Below are 10,219 nucleotides of genomic sequence, written 5' to 3'. Positions count from 1 at the left end.
ACCTCTGAGAAATAAAAGAAAACTTAAAGTATTTGAAAATAATATAACATAATCAGTGATGCACATAATCATACGGTATCTAAACCTAAACAGGAAATTGGACATTATTTCACTTATATGCTACTCATAAGTAGGTCAAACACATTTGAACTTTATCTAATGTATTACAATTATAATTTGACTAAACTGACTTTTATATATTTTTTTTTAGGTTCTGTCAGTGCTGCATTCGTCAACAGATAAAGTTGTTGATGTAGAGTGAGTAGTCTTAACAATTTCATATACAAGTAGCTGCTTCGTTTTACTTTGCCTTCATTCACTTCATTTATTTGTTTTTTTTCTTATGATGTTAATTACATTTATTGATGCTTTATTACATTACTTATTTTAAGTAACTATTTGTGATAAAAAAAATGTTTCATTGTTATACTTTCAGATACTAACAGGGCAACTTTAAACATGAAGATAAAGAAAAAAGTAAGATCTATCTCTTCCCTTTTTTAGTTCTCATATCTTAATAACTGGAAAACAGTGGCATACCATTCTCAGATTTAAATGAAGCAAATTAAACAAACAAAGACAAAGAATTATTTGAACTTACTCTTTTACAGTCGGTTTCAGGTGAAGAAGTGTCTAGCTTCCGAGTCAAGTCTGAGAATGAGGTGCCTAAACCTGTTTGTGGTATTTAGCCAGAACGCAAGCTAGGCTGCTGATGACACCTGCACGTCTTCCTGACGTAATACGGCATTTAAATACTTTGTGTGGGGTTGGCCATGTAAGCAGCAAACACATACAAGAAAAAAACACATACACTATAATGTTTTGATCAGTCCACAACAAATCCTGCAAGACTGTATGCGCCTTCAGTACAATCTTTGGCAGTATTCATGCTTCTCTTCTATGGAGAAACAAACCAAATGGTAAACATATTACATTTATACTGTACACACCTCATGTACAAAGCACTGACCTATAAGATCCAAATATGTGCCCCTATCCAGCCAAACGAAAACAGTGCACAGGTATAGCTCAGGGTATCACAAACTCCCATGGAAAACAGTAACAAACACCCACCTGATGAAAGGCCATCTGCTGATAGTGACTGACTGCTGTTTGCTGAGCTGAGGGTCTTGCAGCTCACTGAACACAATTAGAGACCAGAAGCTGCTGCTGGCTTCAGTTTCCGTCAGGTTGGCTGTTCTGAGATCAGGCAGGGGGGCAGAAATTCAGCAACTCTAACAGAAAAAGAATTAGTCACATGGGATCTTTTGAGGATGTACTGAAGTGTGTAAGATGTAGATGCAGAAGAGGCCAAGAGCATAAATAAGAAAATAGATTGTAGGGCCCACCAGCCACAAGCAAGCAAATTGCTCAGTTGGCATTATTGTAAGACAACGTTTACTTTACTTGATATTGGGTCTGAAAAAGTAGGACTTGTCTCTGATATTTGATGACTACAGCAACTTATTCCTCTGATATTCTTTCTTGTATAGAGAAGACCACTGTAGCTGTAGTTGTAACTGAAATACAAACAAAACCACATTTTAGAAAACAAAATACTGGTGGACACCAGTAGATGCACCTGTGGTATAAATATGAAAATCCTAGGTGATTTTCAGAAATTGACCTTAACCTTGAGGTTGAGGTTGCAAAGTAAGTCTAAAGGAAATGCATTTTATGGATATGTCATTTCAGTCAAATTAAAAACAAGTATAAGGAGGGATTACCACATTGCCTTACCGAGACGATCTCATTACTGTGAGTCATCTGCCTTCACTGTGTTGTGTTTGTATTGTAATATGTAGTTTGAACTGAAAAACATCATTAATACAACATTAATATCACCATATTAATGTAGAACAATAAATCTAACATAAACAAAACTAACCTCTCCCAAAACAAACAAACAAACAAACAAACAAACAACTAGATTGCTAAATGGACTACTATGGATGGATTACTACAAGCCTCATTTGTTACGTCTGGCGTGGCAGACGTGTGGAGTTGGAGAGTAGGACGCAAGATGCAACTTTTGATGAGGGTGAGCTTTATTTTATAAGGTGGGTGAAAACAAACAGAAACAGCAAGGCGAGAATAAAACCTAAACCGGAAAAACTAACAAAACAAACCTGATACCAAAAACAGAGATGCAGGGAGACACGGAGAGAAAACATAAGACGGAGAGGGATCACGCAGACGAACCAGCAACGCACACGCAAAAACACATACACACAGGGCAATCAGGGAATGGGAAACGGGAGGGAGACAAGGCTGGGATTAACGAGACAAGGGGAAGCGAAACTAGAAACACTGACAAGAGACACAGACCTTCAAAAAAAACAGGAACTCACACATGCAAAGACACAGACTAAGAAACATGGACTTTACACAGAGGAATACACAGGCAGAAATGACTAAACACTAAACTGAGGAAGAACAGAACCAAAAACCAAAGAGCAAGAAAAAACCAGAACCAAAATACATCACAATAATAGAAAACACAAAACGCTGGGTCAAAAGACCCGGGATCACGACATCATTGTCTTCAAGCTTGTTTAACCTAATATTCACACATATGCATCAGGGGTAACTCAGGGGTCAGTTTCTTGCACAAGTATGCTGCAAAGATTGGCTCTATCTCTCAAGCCACAGGAGAAGCACACCTACTAATCAATGAAACTTTATTGTTTAATGGGCATGTTGTTTATTTCTTGTCTAATGAGTTGAACCTATAACAAAGTGCTACAATATGTATTTTTTAAAACAAACTTATTGAGCTAGTCAGTCCACCTTTAACGTGTCTGTTTTGCCCTGTTGTGGCATGAGGAAACAAGTTCTCAATAACTGGAAATGAGTTCACGACAGTGCTGATATCTGTCACCGTCAACAATCTTTATGGTTGACTAGTTAGCAATGTGAGTAAATACTATATATACAAAAGACCCACATTTCAGCACTCACTGACGAGGACTCTGCGCTAAACTGATACCTTCCCATTTGTATTACCTTACTTTATTTATAAATATTTCTGTCATGCCAGAGATGGAGCTCTGGGGACGGCAGCATTAGTCTGTGAGTCAGTAGTGAAATACAGCATAAAATCTTAGATTAGTTACTCTTAATGTCTGTATGGTATACTCCTGGTACTCAGAGGATGAGTACTGCAGTGCCTAAGTCAGTTCAAAATATCTTGACAGACATGAAAAACAAAAGATATTCCCGTCAGCTTTCTCTATATATAGATCAGCATGTTTGAGATGTTGCTGTGAAGGTTGCAGCAGGTTTCGGTTTGTATTCAGCTCCAGACTCAAGTTCAGCCTGAGAGATGCTATATTGTTTGTTTTATGTCATGCACAAAAGGAAAGTAATAATTGCTACCTGTGGTCAAATATGATAATCCCCAAAACGGGACATACAGGTTAGACATCTAGCTGTTAGATACAAAATGTGACGCCACCTTAAAATAGACATGTTTTTTTGGTGAGTAATTTAGGCGTGTGCTCAAAACTCATCAGGCTGAGTGGATGTACACTTCACTGGTAACTGAACCACTGGCAATATTTGTTTATGATTAGTGGATATAATCATGAATGCCTCCACCAATCATTAAAGTTGAAGTTTACATCAGTCACCAATCAGACTTGCAGGAAAAATGTCAGCTTTCAGGTTGTCACTTCACAATTATCAAAAAAATTAATGTTTACATTAATATTATGGAGATATTGAAGATTGTACAATTAATCTATAACTTAGTCTGAAACAATAAATGTACAGCAATATTGATATTTCACTTTTAAAAATCACAGTTCTCATTGACATGCAGTTATTGTGACAACTATAAGGGAAGCAGCCTAATGTGTATATAGAAAATATTAAACTTAGGACCTTCCTACTTATATTCATCTCTCCTTTTTGTTCCTAACATGTTTGATGTTTGACCTTTTTAGATACAAAACAATACTAAATAATGATTTAATAATTTGGGTAACAGTCTGCTGTGATGTTGACCTTTGGCCAGTTAAGCCTAAAATCTGAAGAAATTCCCTCAGGATTCCCTGATGACTTATATACAAAAGTATACCATAATGCCTAAAAATACGCATATTTATTTATTTCTATTATTATGATTTCTGTTGTTATTCGCAGGCAGGCTATTATTTTAATTAACTATTCGTTAGTGTAACTAACTATTATTATTCCAGCATTTACTTTACCTTAAAGAATACAATAACATCATTCTTGAGTTTTTAGATTAGGAGTAAAAATTAGATTAGGAATGAAGTTTGATATTTAAAAAAATCTTTATTTATTGTCGAGTTTCAATATTCAAATATATAATTGAGACTGAATTAAAACTGAACATAATGAAGCTCAGAGCATAAACATTATGATGTTGTCTTTTTTTTGTTCAGTATTTGTTGAGCCCCATTAAACATATACAATCAAAAACATTTTTAAAACTGAACATGAAGCAAACATGAACCCAAACAAACCAGGTAAACTCGTCAGGCCATGTCACAAAATGAAGATGAGAGCCACCTGTACAGCCAGTCGTTTCCTTTAATGACACTCTACTTACAGACAGGTTGAGCGGATACTATTAAACTACACAACAGAACTTTTGGGCTCAGAGTCAAAGAACAAACTTGATGTGCAGCATTATTTTGCATGGTTTTGTTCTTTGTTGTAGGAAAACTGCAGCTTTACAATTGGAGTACCAACCTTTCAGGAACCAGAGATGACGTACAAAAGACAAAAACACTACACCCTGCTTTTAAAAAGTGTCTAACTTCTATGGCTCAGCCACAGGTCTACAGTATATTAGCCAGATGTCATGTGTCTCGTGGTATTTCAGTGACACCTAACACTTGCCAATCCCATCTCATGAATTTTGGCCATATCTGGATCACCAAACATCTGTAAATTATCCATAAGTAGCAATAGTAACATTAGGCTCAAATGTGCCCACTTTCAGAAAGGTGTGGCGTTAGCTTTTAATGTGACATTATGAGTAAGTCCTTATTACATAAGGTGTAGCCTCAAAATAATGACATCAATTTCAACAAAGGACACTAACTTAATGGTAAATAGTTGTCTAATAATTAAATTAACAAAAGGAAAGAATGGCGCAAGTGCTTTCAGGCTGAAATATCTCATTTAGGATTTGAGTAAAATAAAATCTACCCTGGCTCCACAGTCAAACTGACATTATAGTTTGAAAGTCAAATCTTGACTTTAAATCAACATCTCAGTTTATTCAACACTTTGCCATCTAGGGGGCGATCGTGGCTCAAGAGTTGGGAGTTCGCCTTGTAATCGGAAGGTTGCCGGGTCGAGCCCCGGCTTGGACAGTCTCGTCGTTGTGTCCTTAGGCAAGACACTTCACCCGTTGCCTACTGGTGGTGGTCAGAGGGCCCGGTGGCGCCAGTGTTCGGCAGCCTCGCCTCTGTCAGTGCGCCCCAGGGTGGCTGTGGCTACAATGTAGCTTACCATCACCAGTGTGTGAATGTGTGTGTGAATGGGTGGATGACTAGATATGTAAAGCGCTTTGGGGTCCTTAGGGACTAGTAAAGCGCTATACAAATACAGGCCATTTACCATTTATACTCTTTAACAAGCAGCAGCTTTGAATGCCTCTCAGGTAACACGCACATTTCATTTTATTTGGCACACAGTGCATACATACCTGAAATGGCTTGTCTTGTTTGAATTAAAATGAAAGTACCTTGACTTCACTGGAAACACTTATTGCACAGGATATGCAAGAACTAGATTTACTGCCTCCAACAACCAATAAAGTTGTTGTTTACATGGAGACTTTCCAGGGTAATAAGTTGTTCCCCAGATTTAAAGGAATGGCCTATAATACAAAATGACAATATTTTCCCAGTTTCTTAGGTGCTACAGCACATGGGTGCTGTATTCACTTTATATGATATGGGCTATAGACAAATTAATGCGTAACAGAACATAGAACACGTGGATCTGTGCAAATGATGCAACCAGTTACATCCATTTCTTTTCTGAGTTATATCTAATTACTAAACGATTCTTTGCAAGGTTACATTTACACTTTTACACTAAATCACTTTGTCTAAGGTAAGTTTACTTTTGTGCAGCTTTTAGCATAAAGCTCATAGCTTCTTAGCCTTAATTTGGTATTTGACAGTACTGTAGGAGACAATTCATGCTTCAGCAAACTAGGAAAAATACATATTTAAACAGTTAATCTTACACACATAAAAATACAAATATTATAACCAAAACAAACAAACAAACAAACAAACAAAAATGGTATTCAAAGCACCTTGAAAGGCATAGCTCAAATACAAAATGAATGATAGAGGAAACTAATACTGGCAATACCTTAAGTTTGACCTTAAAAATCTCTTAGCAGTTTGGACTTTTGCTTCTTGACTTGCATCAGAAAGACGCTGCCAGCTGCTCTTCCAAATGGTAAGACATGGTTGAAATGCCCAGTAAAATTAAAAGCGAGAAGACCCAGATCAGGCTTGCGGGCCAGGTCACGCTCAGAAGTCACTACTCTTCAGTAAGTGTCCTTATATGTCAAACTTGTCTCTTTTTTTAGGCCTTTCTCACAATGCGGCCGCACTTCCTCAGGTCCCTCATCCCTCTATTTGTCCTGACCGATTGGATGCTTGCCCTCCAGGCTCCCTGACAAACACGAGCACTGAAAGGAAATACAGATAATTTGAATGGAAACCTCATTATAGACAATCCAAGAAAAACGGGTGTTGTGGGGCATCTACAACATGCCGCACAACACTTCAATTCTGTTCAGTTAAATTTTATATATACAACAACAGTTGCTTGAAGGCGCTTAATTTTAAAAGATAAATGCTTTACAATATTAAAAAGAAACAAAGAAAACCCCAATAATCACATGACACCCACATGTGCAAGCATGTGACTGATTTAAGTAACAGATTTAAAAATATCATTAAAAACAAAGGGGTTTTAAATGATCTTGTATGTGTTTTTTTTTTTTTTTTGTGATTGATTGTCTATCTATTGCAGGTTCGAAATGGTGATAGAAATGTTCTTTCTGACCCAAAATGACTTTAGATCATTTGTTACAGATATGGTCGACAGATAACAGTCAACCAAGACTGGTGGTTGTGAATGTTTCACCAGCTGCTGTGTGTGTGAACATTTAACACATTATAGCTTTAGTTTGGTAAGTCATTTACAAGTTCTGCAAAACCTTTCTTTTCTCTGATCTCCCCCCGCCCCTCAACAGCCATTTATTAAAAACTATCAGAGGCTGCAGGTGGTTAACACAACTGATTGATTACCGCCATTCATACACATAAACACACTCACACACACCTGGAGCTCAGCAGAGGTCGGTCAGCTCGTTTGCGAGGCTTGGCGCTCTGTCTCCGGTACTGCATCCAGCCGCAGACCAGGTCGTGCGCGATCATCACGTACAGCAGGAAGATGAGCACGGCGGGATCCATTCAGCCGCCGTATGACACGCGGCTGGCGCGAATGAAGCCGGGGTAAACGAGAAGCGATCTTGTGCAGGATGGCAACTGAGAGATGGATGACTAAGATCCAGAAGGGGGCTGGTGCCCAAGTTGCCCTGTGTCCACTTTAGGCACTCAAATCGCAAGACACGAACGGCTACCGCAGTGGTCCCTCGCATTGCATCCATGATAGCACAACATCCTCCAAAACCACCCCGAACATCCGAGTGAAGCGGTGGTTTCTGTGCGTCTCACGGGCAACATCTGAAAGCCGCGGTGACAACTGCTAAGAGGGGACCTCGGAGGATGTTGCCGTAGAGACGCGACCGTTGCTAAGGGCATGCTGTCGTCATCCCATCTTCCTAAGAATGAACGAAGCATCTGCACCCAAGAACACATTATTGCTTAGGCTGTTATTTATACTTTGACACACGGGTCATCCAGCAATTAAGTCTTTTTTATTTTTATATGTTAGTAGTATATTATTCACCTTATATAAATATTTAGGTCACACAAGTATGTGTAATTTTCTTGCTTTTACTTTAACAGTAAGCAATCTGAATATAGAAACCATAAAATATTTGCTACTTTGAAATTAAATGAATGAGGAGTCTCTGAAGTGCCACATTCTGTATCTTGTGCACAAAAAATATTTACCCCGTGAGAAGTTTTTATGTGGTGAGCACATGATAAGAACCCACCAGGTAATTACAGTGTACACAAAGGATTAAAAAAAATTATAAAAATTGGCAACTTAACCCCAGAGTCTCAGTAATTTCTGCAATAATTTTCAGCAAATAGGTTTTAATTTCAAACACCACAACAGTTTCCTAACGTTCCATATGAAAGGGCTATACACTCACTGGCCACTTTATTAGGTACACTTTGGGAGTATCATGTTGAACTCCCTTTTGCCTTAGTTCTTCATGGCATAGTTTCAACAAGGTTATGAAAACATTCCTGAGCGATTTGGGCCCATATTGACATTATGGCATCAACAGTTGTTGAAGATTTTTGGGCTGCACATAATGCAAAACCTCCCATTCTCCAACTGCTTTATTAGATTGAGATCTGATGTCTCTGGATACCATTTGAATACAGTAAACTCATTGTCATCTTCAAAAAAACAGTTAGAGATATTTTTAATTTTGTGACATGGTGTGTTGTCCTGTGGATGCAGTCATCAGGTACACTGTGGTCATTAAGGCATGGACATGGTCAACAAGAATACTCAGGTTTTTAAACGATGCTCAGTTGGTATTAAACTGCTCAAAGCGTGGAAGAATATATCTCCCACATCATGCTGAACCATTAATACAAGGCAGGTTGGATCCATGCTTTTACATGTTTACACCAAATTCTCACCCTACCATTCCAGTATTTCAGCAGACAGCAAGACTCATCACTCAGGCAACATTTTTCCAATCTTTTGTTGTTCAATTTTGGTGAGCCCATGTAAACTGTAGCCTCTGTCTCCTGTCTTTAGCTGTCAGATGTGCCACCTGGTGTGATCTTCTGCCGCCGTAGCCCATCTGCCCTAAGGTTTGATGTGTTGTGTGTTCAGAGATGCTTTACAGCATACCTTGGTTGCCTTCCTATTAGCTTGAAGCAGTATCATTATTTTCCTCTGACCCTTGACATTAATAAGAGATTTTCACCAAGAGAATTCCTCTCTCTCTCTCTCTGTCTCTCTGTCTCTCTCTCTCTCTCTCTCTCTATATATATATATAACCATTATCTCTAAACCATTGAGATTATTGTGTGGGAAAATCCCAGCAGATCAGCAGGAGGCCCATCTCGTACCAATGACCATGCAACATTCAAAATCACTTAAATCACCTTTCTTCCTGATTGTGATGCTTGGTCTGGACTACAGGAGGTTGCCACCTCCATACCTCCATACCTAAACCTGTCAACAAGCAGTTCAACAGGTGTACGAAACAAAGTGTATACGCATGCAGTTTCACTATTAATCAACACTGTTCGCTAACAACTTCACTGCTAGCTACTTTCACTTTTCTATTTCAAGTAATAAATATACTGTTATCAAAATTTTATTTATTAAAACTTGTATTTCAACTGTTACTCTGTTCGCTAACAATTCAGCTGCTAATATTTAGCTGCACATATTTAGGTAGACATTTTTTTTAGATATGTTTTACTCATAATTTTAGCTAGGTTTCACAGTCTTTTTCAGTTGTTTAGCAAGCTATTTCATTAGCTTGTACATACAACCTGCCAACAACTATTTACCTACACTTTTAGAAGCTAACAATGTTGTCAGTTAGCTGTACTTTTGGCTAGCTATTCAGATGACTGATTTACTCTTTTATATTTTCTACTGCTTATTGATTAATTTATAATTAACAGGTAATTCACTACTCAAATCTTTAAATAAATTATAGTTTTTTTTAAAATATGATTTCAGAAAAAATCTTTAGACCTACCTTCTGCATACACCAGAAGTACTATCTGGGATCAGAGAAAACAAAAAAAACTGATCTTGCAGTAGTCATCATTATTTATTACCAGAGCTCAATTACAGCTTGTTTTAAAACAGAGTAAAATTAACCCTTCAATACATCTAAAACATTGCATTACTCCAACAATCTTTACAAACACTAGCGCACCTCAGCGCCCACTTAAATACAACTTTCTCAAGGCTATAACCTGCGTGTTTACAGTCTTTTCTCCTTTGTCCACAACTTTCCTTCTTTTTGAACAAAGTT

Source organism: Pelmatolapia mariae, linkage group LG7, assembly GCF_036321145.2.
Source record: "Pelmatolapia mariae isolate MD_Pm_ZW linkage group LG7, Pm_UMD_F_2, whole genome shotgun sequence".
NCBI classification, from domain to species: domain Eukaryota; kingdom Metazoa; phylum Chordata; class Actinopteri; order Cichliformes; family Cichlidae; genus Pelmatolapia; species Pelmatolapia mariae.
This window is presented reverse-complemented; position numbering follows the sequence as displayed.